The sequence below is a fragment of the Adiantum capillus-veneris genome, chromosome 23, assembly GCF_014529385.1.
Source record: "Adiantum capillus-veneris isolate H3 chromosome 23, ASM1452938v2, whole genome shotgun sequence".
Classification (NCBI taxonomy): Eukaryota; Viridiplantae; Streptophyta; class Polypodiopsida; order Polypodiales; family Pteridaceae; genus Adiantum; species Adiantum capillus-veneris.
In genome coordinates, this window is record NC_140953.1 from 125,624,975 (window position 1) to 125,639,140 (window position 14,166).

Genomic DNA, 14,166 nt, shown 5'->3' on the forward strand with positions numbered 1-14,166 from the left:
GTGCAAACGTTGCGAACAAGCAAATATGTATGCATACGATTTGTGATGTCCTTGAGCACCATGGTAGCTGTTGCATAAGGAAGCAAAGGATGAAAAGAGAGAGGGGGGAGGGAGAGAGAGGAACATGGGAGAAGACAAGGGGGTAGTGAGAGAGAGAGAGAGAGAGAGAGAGAGAGAGAGAGAGAGAGAGTGGAGAAGGAGGAGAGAAGGGGGCAGGGAGGGAGAGGGAGGAACATGGGAGGAGAGAAGGGGACAGTGGGGGAGAGGGAGAGAGGGGAGGAGGAGGAGAGAAGGGGCAGGGAGGGAGAGGAGAGGGAGAAAGGAGGGAGGAGGAAGAGAGAAGAAAGGTTTTTTTTTTGGGGAGGAGTTTTTTTTAAAAAAATTGGACTTTTAGTGCTTGTAAGTTTAAAAAAAATGTCATAAAATACTTTTTTGATATGGATATATGTTGGGGGAGAGTTTTAAGTAAAAAAATAAGTAAAAATAACTTTTTTTTTAAAAAGTCAAATTTTGGCTCTTAGTGATCCACGTTTTTGATGATGTGGCCACACCTCTTTACTCCCTTCACTTTCAAAAAGCTAGAGAGAGAAGGTGACCTCTTAGGTCCACATCCTACATGTGTCTAAAAAAAAGGCTAGAAAAGCCTACTCAAAACTAGCTTCTTGAATGCCCTTGTCCCCTTAACCCTACACACCATTAGCCTTAATCCCTAAAAATAAGGATTCCTTACAAGGCCCATGCAAGGTTCATATTTCTCCTAATAAGTTGTGTCTGTTTGGGGGGGGGGTTGTTCTTGGGGAAAACGGTTGTGCTCTTCAAAGCATGATTTTAAAAACTCAAGCACCATGTTCGCCTTGATGAATCCCCCTCTCTTAGTAATCTTCGTATAGATCTAAACTCCCTCAAATAGGTTTCTTTAGAATTCATCCCCAACCACATAGCCCTTTGTCATGCTGATGAGATGTCATTTTGGTCAACAAGTACACTATAATGACTTCATTATGAGCCACAATTATGTGAGTATGTATGTGTGGGAGTCTTTTTTTTTTTTTTTTTTTGGGGGGGGGGGGGGGGGGGGGGGGGGGGGTTGTTAAGGAAAATTGTTATGCTCCTTGAAGCATGATTTTAGAAAGCTGAGAAACATTGTTGATGATTGACTGATTCACCTTTGAACCAATTTTTCTTTCTTGCTACCAGAGGTAGCACTCCCATCGGAGAAAGTGGTAGTTTCACTTCTTAATCACATTGAAATAACACAACTAGGAGAACTATAAATATATCCCCCCCCCCCCCCCCCCCCCCCCCCCCCCCCTCTCTCTCTCTCTCTCTCTCTCTCTCTCTCTCTCTCTCTCTCTCTCTCTCTCTCTCTCTCTCTCTCTCTCTCTCTCTCGGCAAGAAGAAGAAGAAGAAGAAGCACAAAAGCTTCACATTAGATAAAGACAGACACACACATACACACACACACACTCTTATATGCATACGCAAATACATAGAGACATTTGAAAGAAATAATAGAGAAATGAAGGAGATATAGTGTGAGTGTTTCTATGTGAACTCATGTGTGAGCTTGAGAAGTTGTATAAGATTGACATTCTTTGTCTCTTGACCCCTCACTTATTGTTTGCATTGTACTGACACAAAATGGTTTTTGTGCGAAGAATAATAATTGAGTATGGCCTATAGATGTTCCAATTTTACACGAGACACATTTCCAATTGTGTATCAATAGTACACCTCAAGCATTTGAGGTACTTATGAAGGGTCTCACACTTCTCTTGATAGCACTATGCTAATAACAATGGATTTTTTTGCATGCTGATTTATGCATTTTTCTAGCTTCATCCATCAAAGAAAGTGGTAGGGGTAGATAGAGCATTTTGTAAGTTTGCCAAAACCTGAAAAATTACATCCATGTCAATGTTGTTTTCTTAATGAAGCATGGGTTAACCTCTCCCTGTGTGAATACTCTCCATGTCTAATCCCAAGGGACCTCGAGATGTATCTAAAGAGAAAAGAAAAATTTGTACCAAATGTTTTTTTTTCCATGGGGAAGGTAGTAGGAAGACACTATACACACATCACATCCCCTATTGGGGGGGTGGTTCCCACGATTGCTTGAGGGTGCAATGTAGAGCAATGTACAGTTGTATTAAATGTTTGTAGGCATACGTGAAAAACTTCAATTTAATTATATGTATTCGACACAAATACATGATTAAAAAAAAGGAAGACGTATGTACATTAACCTCCCTCCCTCCCTCCCTCCCTACCTACCTACCCCCTCCCCCCTCTCTCTCTTTCTTTTGTGCGCGCCGAAGACAGAGTGGGACAAATCGGCATTTGAGCATGGGTAAACAAAGTGTCTTGTGTCATGGGGAGATGTATAAACAAATACACACACACACACACACACACACACACACACACACACACGTATCAGTGGTGAGAGAGAGAAAGAGAGACTTGTCCTCATTCCATCAAATTTCGTGTGCCTTGCAGTCTACTAGCTTCTCCATCTGGTCAGTGGGCTTGAGGGGAAGAGGGCGTTCTGTACCATAGCTCTCATAACCTCCCATAGCAAGTACAACTAGCTGGCTTTGAGTAGCAGTAGTCGTAAAATCTCCATGTTCGCTTTGGCTTCCTCAGTTCTTGAGAGTGCAACAAAGACCCGCCATCCCCAACAAACATCTGCAAGACATATTGAAGCAGCTACCAAGTATCCTATACACATGGTTGCTGGCAATTTCTATATTCCTAGCTAAGAGAAAAGTACAAAGTTCTTTCTCATTCACCATCACCTGCATAATGTACATTTCTACAGGTTCTCGTGATAAGAGAGAAGAAGGTCGTCGTGTAAGATCCGCTCATGCCGAGAACGTAACCACAACTTGGTCATTTGCTGGCTAGAAACAAAGAACAGTCATCATGTGGATTTCCTTGTGCTCATATGGACAAAAAAAAAAGAGTGGTTGTTCCTTGTTGGCACGCACTTGCGCTCGCCTACCATGTGTGCAACGTTGCCTACTCAAGCTCGTTGACAATTGCACGTTCTCCTCTACCAATATGCTTTTATTTTGCAAAGTTATGTGTGAGCCTTACGTTGGGGAGTTCTACAGATTCAATGGGTTCCTTTCTTTCTTTCACTCTTTCTTTTCCTCTCTCGACAGAAAGAAGTGTGCATGCGATGCATTTCCAGTTTGTGCACTTGGGAGATTTCACGTTTCTGCTTTTCAGGGCTTAGGTGAAAATAATATTTTTTTTGCGTGTTGGCAACTGACGTCTACAATTCAATGTTGTTTGCATGCAACTCAAGTTTTGTGAGCTCGGAGGTTAGAGTGGAGCGATTCTGCAGGTTGGGTCTATCCTCTCTTTCTTTCTGCGTACTTCCTTGTCAAGGTACCGGAGTCTGAGCCTGCCAACCACTGTTGGATTGGGAGTATCGGAAAGGTCTTTTCCAGACGGAGTTTTTCTAGTCAGATGAAGGCGATGTGTGCCCCCCACTCTCGTAGATTTTGTGTGTCTTGCAGTCTATCATCTTTTTCTTCTTCCTCTAGCTTTTTCTTCTTCCTCTAGCATTTTCCCTTTCCTCTCCTCTTTGGAAAGACTCCGTTACATAGGCATAGGCAGTGAAAAAATAGCCTTGGACCCCTTATAGCACACACACATGCGTATTGTGTGTCTGCAGGCGATGACAGTCTGGCCCTGCTGCTCTGTCGTTTATTCTTGAATGAGACAAATAAAGGTTATGCTCGAAGCATGGATTCCAGGCACCATCACTAAGCTAGATGTAAAACAACAAACCTTCAAACATATATTTAGAATCCCACTGAAGAACTTGTTTTTTCTCAGGTCGTAGGGTCTCCTTGCGTAAGTGAAGCTTCTGCAAGGCTTGCGCTCAAAACTACATGTGATGTGTGCATAATAAATAGTGCAATGATTTTAGAGATGATGTGTGCATAATAAATAGTGCAATAACTACATGTGATGTGTGCATAATAAATAGTGCAATGATTCTAGAGATGATGCATCTTCGACATTGAAGAGATTGTTCCAGAACTGGTGCATACTTTTGTGCGAGACATTTTCCTCCATGCTTTGTTGCCGTGTCTTTATGATATACAACCACGTTCGTGTCATATACACCACTCTTAGCGGTTAACGAACGTCTGCTGGGAGCAGCCTCATCTTGCAAAGTTAAGCCGGTTCATTCATAAGAGCACAGGCAATTATCCCAGTTTGGATAAGGGTTCTAACTATAAAGCCTGTGTCATCAAATATAACATCTAACTTTACCAAATGATTTTCTCATATTAAACTAATCACTTAATATGGGAAGATAAAAGAGGAACAAGAGTTAGGAGATATATATATATATATATCTGTGTGTGTGTGTGTGTGTGTGTGTGTGTGTGTGTGTGTGTGTGTGTGTGTGTGTGTGTGTGTGTGTGTGTGTGTGTGCTTCTAAAACTATCTCAGGAGGGGACCCAAAAGGAGAAACAGTTCTCAATAGGGGTCCAAAAGGAGATGGTCTACCAAAGAGAAACAATTCTCAATAGGGGTCCAAAAGGAGATGGTCTACCAAAGACAAATGTGCAATAAGTGCTTCTAGATTTACCTCAGCAAGGGACCAAGAGGAGAGATAGTTACATCTCAAAAAGGGTCCAAATGGAGGTAGTCTATCAAAGAGCAATGTGCATCTAATGGAGCCTAAAATACCTTAGGGTTAGCTTAATTAAAAACCTCCAAAAATTGGTGTTAAAAAGTCTTTGATCTTACGCAAGCTAGGGCTAACCTCGAGGTGGGAGTCCTACCCAAGCATGAGGTGCTAAGATGCTTAAAGTGGTTGTGAGAACCTTGCCCAAAGCTTGAGGTGATTTTTATGCTTAAATAACTAAGGTTTTTGAAATGTTAAATTCAAAGATAAATTCTCAAGAGGCATGAAGCTTCCATGCTTGATTGATTTAAAGCTTGAAGTATTCAATTCAAAACAAATGACTTAAGAAGCATAAAAGACACATGCTTGCTTGATTGACGAAGTCCTTGAAGTATTCAATTCAACCAAATGACTAAATAAGTATAAAAGACACATGTTCAAATGATCCTCCACATGTGGACCTCATGATGTGCTTGAATGCTATTGGATAAGTTTTAAAGGGGTCCAATGAGAATTTAGATACATAAAAATAAATAATTAAGTTCTTTCTCTCAAAGAGGAAAAAGAGGACACATGCCCAAATGAAATAATGAAATAATGAAATAATAAAATAATACGAGAGAGACACAGAGAGAGAGAGAGAGAGAGAGAGAGAGAGAGAGGTGGACCAAGCATGAGAGGGTGGTATACTCTCCCACACCCACACACACACATTCTCTCATTGTGTGGAGTGCAAAGTGCAAAAGCTTCAACTCCTTCTCCAAGCTTGTTGAGAAGTGGAGAGCCTACACTAACACTCTTGGATATGGAATGCAAATCCAACCAAGAGCCATGCTTCAATGCTTAAGCTTGTCACCTTCTTCATCTTCATTACTATGCAATTATGCTATGCTAAGCAAGAAGAGTGATGATAAGTGAGGAACTATTTCTTTCTCCTATGGAATGTTTCTTCTTTCTCTTTCCTACCCTCATTCTCGGTAGCTCTCTCCACCTCAAAGGTGTTTGAGGCCTTGGGATTGAGGCTTGGGATAGTTAATGCTTTTTGCAAAGTCTATGTTAAGCTCGTGATGCATGAAGCTTTCCATCATCATAGCATCACCAATGTCACAAGGAACACAAAGATTGTATTGTAACAAAGTCTCTCTTGATGGGAGAATCTATAATACAAACGTCTTTTGTACGGGGGACCAGCTCCAAGTAAATCCGGTCCTCAACTATTGTCATGTTCTCTAATACTCTCTCTCTTGCAAAAGTGTTTTTCATGCCAAGTTAGTTAAGTACTATGCTTATGTTTTTACCATCAATTAAGTTCACCCTCTATGTTCTCAAAGTGATCTCACAGAAATGCTCACCTTAATTCTCTTAATTTCACTATCCTCAAAGTTCATAGACCATTCCCATTACATTGGTATCATAGCATTTAGTTTCTCTTTTTTTGCTTAAGAAGAGAGGTGCTTAAGTAGCCTATTAATGGTTGATTTTGTTAATTATATTAGGGTAAGTGGGATTGGGATCGATTATCGGTTTTTTTGAGCCCACTATGTGGGATATGGTGCACTTCTTGGGAGCTTTGGTCTTAATAATGGGGTATTTTTAGGCTTGCCTACAGCTTTACCATTATTGAGCCATAAGAAGTCCGAAATGAGATATCCCTTGGCAATTTTGTTGTGCTAGACCCACCCTATTACTCTCTATAACTCACCAACTTGAGCCGTGGGTGTAGATACTTAAGTGCCTATTTTCAAAGGCTAAGAGGAGTAGCAACTAAGGTTTTGAATTGCCAAAGGATACACTAAGTAAACACATAAGTATAATGAGCATCGCTGACAATAACCAAGAGTAGAATGAACATTGATAACTTTGATTTTACACATGAAGGTGATAATGATGATGCCCCCATGTTTATCAATTACCTTGTTATTACTAGGTTGCATCAAGCTATAGGCAACCCTACTTTGCAAGCCGAAGTTACCGATCAACTTTGTGCTGATGGGATTTCCCTTCCTCTCTAAGAGGAGAGAGAGCTTAGGAGGCCTCTTGATGAGACTCCCCAAATAAGACTCTCTCCCATAAGAGAGGAGGAATCCAAAGAATGAGAAATAAGTGAATCCCTAAGTTCCTCTAAAGATGTGGCTCCATGAAGATGGCGGTCTAGACTATCGTCAACTCCTTCCAAGAGGAACGGTCAACCCATGCCCATAGTCCTTCTCCTCATCATTCCTAAAGGGAAGAGAGGAAACAAAAGAAGGAAAAGTCAAGAAAGAAGTCACCCTCTTCTCCTTCTTCTTCACCTTCCTCCTCTTCCGATGGAAGTAATAGTTATTCTCCTAGATAATACAAGAGGAGAGGACATTGCAAAACTTACCCTGCATGGACAAGGTCCCAAAAGCTTAAGAAATTTAAAGGGGGAGAAAGAGTATCTCTTTTCTCACCTATGATGGCACCTTTGATGCCATCAACAAAGATTGGCCTTCATCCAACAATTTGATGCGACCTTTCAAGACGAGGGCTTCACGGAGTCCTCCAAGTTACACCATGTAGCTATGCACTCCCAGAAATCTACTCGTCAATGGTGGGCTAGCCTTCATGGCAACGGCGAGGCCCCAAAGACATGGAAAACTCTATGAGTTTCCACCATGAAGCAATTTCTTGCAAGTGATTCAAAGGACAAAGTGCTTACCGAAGGGCGGAGTTTGAAGCTACTGTTTAACGAGTCTATCCAAAAATAAGTAAACAAGTTTTGGGATTTATATCTCAAAGCTACAGTCTTTCAAAGGATAGAATTCATCGAACAAAAGCAACAATTTTGTGCGGTGAAATGGCCAAGTATGTCAATTCACAACGGTCTAGCACGACCACTGAAGTCATCCACTAGACTATGGTTGCTTCAAGGATCAATTTCCAACAAGGGGCGAAATGAAATTTCAAGCCCATGGAAAACAAGGATCGAAATGAAGCTAAAGGGAAGAGCAATGCTCAAAACTCTTCCCAATGCAACACAAACACCACAACAATAAGCCCAAGGAGCCTAAAGGAGCTTACAAAGGTAAAAATAAGCTCTCTCTTAAAGAATTGGAGGCCTTTCATAAAGACCATAAATTCTTTAAGTGTGGGGAGCAAGAACATGGTTATCGTTCTTGCTTCAAAAGAAACGTACTCAATGAAACTCCTAGAGCTTCCATGGTTGAAGCTCCAAAGAGGATACTCATTCCAAAAGCTCATACCTCTCCTATGCTTGGGAAAAAGCAAGGGAGCATGATGCCCTTATTCTCTTTGACCTTCATATCAACAGAGTTGGCCACTAAGTTAGGCATTCAAGCTTTTGAGATAGATATATTGTAACCGCTGATGCAGCTTTCAAGGGATAGCAAGCCTCCGTTGCTCCCTTGATTGGGAAGTTGAGGCTTCATGTCCAAAGCTACGTCAACAAAGAAGACTTATTTTTACCTCTCCAACATGAGGATGTTATCCTAGGGGCACCATGGTTCAACCGCATGGCTGCCAACATGAAGTTCCCTGAAAGGAGAATCTATTTCACCTACACGGAAAAGAGCATGTACATAGATGCTAATGAGTTGGGGAATTCCATATCCCTGGTAAATACGCTTGCTTTTGATAAGTCAATGAAAAGCTCTATTTTTGCGTAAATGATTTTTGTTAGAGAATCTGTAAATGATTCTAATGTTTTCACAAGTAGCAAAGGGAATTAAAAGGAATTAGAGTTGTCTAATTTCCTAAATGGATTCCAAGATGTTTACATTGATGACATCCCTAGTGAGCTACCTCACAAATGAGGGGATGATGACCATGCCATAGAGCTTCTACTAGGAAGCTCATCGCCTACTAAACCTCCTTATTGAGCTTCACAAGCTCAACAAGAGGAGATCATGAGGCAAGTGCATAAAAATGTGGAAAAACGGATGGTGAGGCCTAGCTCCTCTCCATTCTGTTCACTAGTACTTTTAGTGCAAAGGTAAGATGGCACGTATCACATGTGTGTCGACCAGAGAGCACTAAATAGGATCACTATTAAAAAAAAGATTTTCCGTTCTACGGGTAGAAGATCTATTTGATAAGTTACAAGTTTTGGCCTACAAATGCTCCGACCGCATTCAAACTCACGATGGACAAAAATCTTCAGGCCACTCAAATTCTCTTGAGGAGTACAAATGACACCTCCAGGTAATCTTTCAAGTTGTGAGAGGAAATAAGCTTTTCATTAATCAAAAGAAAAGTGAATTTTTCCTACAAGAGATTCAATATTTAGGTCACATTATGTCTCAAGATGGTATATGTATGAATCCATCAAAGTTGGAGGTAATAAAAGCATGGACTAATCCAAGGAATCTACATGAGATAAGAAGCTTTATTGGTATGTATGCATACTATAGACTCTTCATAGCAAAATTCTCTCAAATAGCAAGACCATTGCATGACTTAACAAGGAAGAACGTTAAGTACTCATGGATTTCTAAAGAACAAAATGCTTTTGGCAAGCCCAAAGAGAAGCTTACCTCTCAACTAGTCCTTATGCTTCCGGATCTCTCAAAGCCATTTGAGGCCCAATGTGATGCTTGTGGTGATTGCCTTGGAGAAGATTTGCTTTAAGAAAGGAATGCCATAGCATATGAGAGACGAAGGCTCAATGTCGATAAACGGGTCTTGGGCATATACAAAAAAGAGCTTTTAGATGCTCTACATACCCTAGACACATGCAAGCACTATCTCTTCGGGGCTCCATTCATCCTATGAATGGATCAAAAAGTCTCAAGTACTTCATGACGAAAACCAAGCTTTCCAACAAACAAATGAGGTGGGTAAATTTTCTTTCGAAATTTAAATTTCATATTGCTCACATTGCTGGCAAGCACAATCAAGTGGTCGATGCTCTTTCACAACGGCCACGGGTAAATGTGGTGTCTATAGCAACTCATAATTATCTATCTTTTATGATAGATGAGTATGCTACTGACCAAGACTTTAAGTAGGTATTATAGCCTTTGCATTAGGGAAGAAAAAAAAAGAACCATTCACCTTGAAGGATGGTTATCTTCCAAACGGTAATAGTCTATGTGTTACTCACCCATACAATAAGAAAGTCATGTATGAATCCCATGCTGCTCCTTATATGGGACAAAGAAGGATTCCATAATCTACTCTTCGAGGAGTAGAAATATATTGTTGTTCTACCATGCTAAGTAAACGTACAAGAGTATGTTTCAAAATGCATGGTGCACCAAAAATTGAAATTTGATCGAGGGAAGAAAATTGGATTGTTTCAGTCGACAAGCTAAGCAAGAAAACAAACTTTATGCCTATCAAAAAGTCTATTAAGGCACATCAAACGGTAACCCTCTCTAGATCTCAAATTTTCAAGTATCATGGCTTGCCAACATTCATAGTGTCGGAGAAAGATCCTAGAATGACCAGTAATTTTTAAAAGGGTCTCTTTGAAAATCTAGGAACTAGATTAAATTTCTCTTTCGGCCTATCATCCACAAGCGGATGATCAAAGTGAAATAACTAATTTAACGATTCTTGAATCTACTAAAAGCCTATGTCATGGAAGTAGATCAATGTTCTCAATGAGAGAAGTACCTATCTCTTATAGAGTATGCGTACAATGACATTGTATATACTTCTATGGAAAAGCACCTTTTGAGGTTGAAGAGGGAAGATCCAAAAGTCCCTTACTACTTACTACTTAAAGTACATGGGAAGATCTTCACTGCTGAGGAATATAGCCGAGACTTACAAGAATCTTTCCAAAGATTAAAAAGGTTATATCCATCTCAAAGCAAAGGCAAAAAGGACTACTGCTAATAATCACAGAAGAGCCTTGGCCTTTAAAGAAAATGATTGGATCTTGCTAAAGTTTCTCAAAGATCATCTAATGCATACTAAGGGAAAGAATCCTACGAGCCACCAAGAGTATTATGCTAAACTAGCAAAAAGATACTATGGTCCTTTCTTTTAAAATTATTAAGCCAATCAATGAGATGGCTTGTTAGTTAAAGTTGTGCAACCATTGGCTCATTCACAATCTAACCATGTGAACCTACTGAAGCCTTACAAAGGAGAGCCACCAAAAGGACCAGTAATGGAGGATGTGCCAGAGATAGAAGATCAAGAAGAGGTGTTGTAGCCCCAATCGATTCTTCAACATGAAGACAAGGTACTAAGAAACGGTAAGATTATCCAATGATATCTTGTTAAGTTTAATAATTATCCTTTTAAAGATGCTAGATGGATGCAAGGAACCTAGCTTAAGGATAATATGAACCTTGTCAATGCTTACAATGCTAAACTAGAGTAAGTAAATGAAAATGCATTTTAAATGAACAACACTTTTGTCTTATAATACTCATTCTCTTTCTTTTATTGTGCACAAAATGTAAGAAATATGTATGCTTAGATCATGTTTGTGGTGATGACATCTCCCAAACACCAAGTAGAACTTGTCACTCTACTTTGGAAGTATGATATGGACTAAAGAGCACACATGCTTACGGCAGCTAAGTCTCTCGAGCACCAAATGGATTAGTCATCTATTCTGGAATGATGTCATAGGGTAAAAAGGGATCCTTTACCCGCTAAGAAACATGGACGAATGACTAGGGTTTATCTTCTCTACATTATAGTCAAGGATGACTATGATTTCAAGAGAGAGGTAATGTCATAAAGCATAACATCTAACTTTACCAAATGATTTTCTCATATTAAACTAATCACTCAATATGAAAAGATAAAAGGGTAACAAGAGTTAGGATGTGTGTGTGTGTGTGTGTGTGTGTGTGTGTGTGTGTGTGTGTGTGTGTGTGTGTGTGTGTGTGTGTGTGCACGCGCGCGCTTCTAAACCTATCTCAACAGGGGACCAAAAGAAAAAATGGTTGCATCTCAATAGGGGTCCAAAAGGAGACAGTGTCATGCATTGTTTGGATGAAGATAAAGTCCCTAATCCATGATAAAATGCTTGCTCACTAGCCTTGAGTGTTACCATGCACCGAGAGATTTTTTCTGAGCAAGGACAAACCCGAGCAAGTGTTTGTACACGATATGGTAAATTTTATCATCAATAGAATATTTATCGCTTGTTATATATACATAAACCACAACAAAAAGGGTTATCAATGGATAGACTACCTCCTAAATTCCAAAAAGATCAAAGTTTACTTTTAATGAAATAAACAAAATATTTGAAAATATTATCTTCTCTCTTAGGCTCGCTTGGGCTTCACATGTTTGAGCATAAAGTAAGATTGATAGACTAATAAGAACTCTAGCTCTATACTTAATGCTCAAGTCAGCATAAGTTTCTTTTCGTAAGGTCATTTGTAGTGTCCGTTTGAAATGTGAGAAACTGACAGCAGTTGAGCATGCAAGGGATTCAAGACGATGAGCTCACAATAGGATAGCCGCACACGCCATGGGCACGTAGGACATGCAGCCGATCTTGCAAGCACTACAAGAGGTTGTGTGCTCTTGTGACGCTGTTAGCGACGGAAATACATTGGGTTTTTATAACCTCCGGTGTCGCTAAAACCATCGCTAATAGCGTCGCTACGAGAACGTCACTATATGCATCGCTATAAGCGTCGCTATATAGCGACGGTCATAGCGACGGTTATAGCGACGTTTACACAGAACTCTATAGCGACGCTACAGAGCCATAAATAGCGACGGTTATAGCGACGTCCTAGAGAAAAAAAAATTGGTGACAAGGCATTAAATGCCCTGCCATCCATCAAGCATATTGTACTTGATTCACTTTTTAAAAAAAGTGCAAGGGTAGATAATAGACCCAAAATAGTCACCCACAAGACGCATTGTTTGCAAAATTGACAAGCGTAAAATTGACAATTGTACACATCATAGGCAAAATGAATTGATTGGCAAATGTAATAATGACAATTGTACAACATCATAGGCATAAAGAATTGATTGGCAAAATGAACTGCGGTGACAAATGTAATAATATACATGGTTCAAAAAGACGTATAAAATCCGTCTCATGATACATAAGCTATGAGAAACCATAAACTAATGCTATCTAGCTACCGCTAAACTGACGTCGTCTAGTCAGACGTCTCATCACGTCCAAGCGGCATAGCTGTCGGATTCTGCAAAAAAAGACAATAAGACAGCTTTCAGTAAGTATAAACATATAACGACATTTATAAAACAATACAAAAAATAGAAAAGAGTAAACCCTAATACTAACCATGCCGCCGCGAGAATTGAGAATGTCCATCAAGGTGTTTAAGCCCTTCCTGCCTGCGTACTCACGCTCGTACGGTGTGGGATCACGTCCTGTCATCGACCACTGTCAAAACATACAAAGATTTCATTATGTTAGAATTAAAAAACTCATAAACCCTAAACTATCGAACATAAAGAGCAATGCGAAAACACTTACAAAATCGGCCTCAAATGATGCCCATCCACCGCTCCCCAAGTGGTGCGAGCTCCCTGCCTCTACTCGCGCTCTGGCTGCATCCTTTTGTTGCTTCCACTTGTCGGGATTCTCGCGCGCTGCTTTCGTGGCATTCTTCCAATCTTCTTTGGCCAGCCAATCTGGTATGTTCCACCCATGCTTGATTGCTTTTTGCACTTCGAAACGCTTGTGTTTGCAGTATTCGCGCATTCGAATCTTCATCAGGTCTTCATTGAAGCGCTGATCCCGTGTTGGAACGGGAAACTCATCATGAAGTATGTTGATGACTCTGTTTTTTAAATCACTTGGTACTTCACTCCATTTGTTTAGTATGTAGTGTCTAAACAGCTAAAAGCAAAGACCACGCATGCGAGAGATCACCTTCTTGCCGTCATCATCCATGATGATGCCGCCGCTGAAGTCGACGGAGTAAGACAAGCCCTCTGGCCGGTGACGCGTGAACCTGGGTGTCCCGGCAGGGGTCTCTAGCGGCGTGTCGATGGGGGTACGGACGTCAGGTGTCTCCACCGGCGTCTGGGCCCCAAAGCGAGGAGTGTCGCGTGGGGTGGCTCCTGGCGGAGTAGGTAGAGGTGTGTAGCTGTTAGGAAGAGTCAGCCACGCAAAACCTGGTGTAGATGGCGATGTTGTGGCTGGTGTGGGGGCGGGCAAAGAAGGGAAGGGTAAAGAGCCTCGTCGAACACGAGGCGGTGTGGAGACATCGGCGGTGGAATCCCCACAACAACCGCCACCGCCACCACTAGAGCGCCGATGTTTAGACGAGTGTGAAGATCGTCTCGTCGACGCCGAAGCTTCGGAGCGCGCCGAATGCTCCGAAAGAGAGGGAGATGCGGATGGAGTAGGAACGCGCGATGATGCGCCAGAGCGATGACACTCCATGTACCACTGTCTCTGCTGCGGTAACAAAGAAGAAAGAAACTTCTCATCATCCATACCTGCATTAAACACACGAATATTTAAACTTAATATTGAATGAATAGAGTAGACAATGACGCAAAGACCATTAAATACAATGACGTAATGACGCATATAAATACAATGACGCAATGAATTGAGTGAT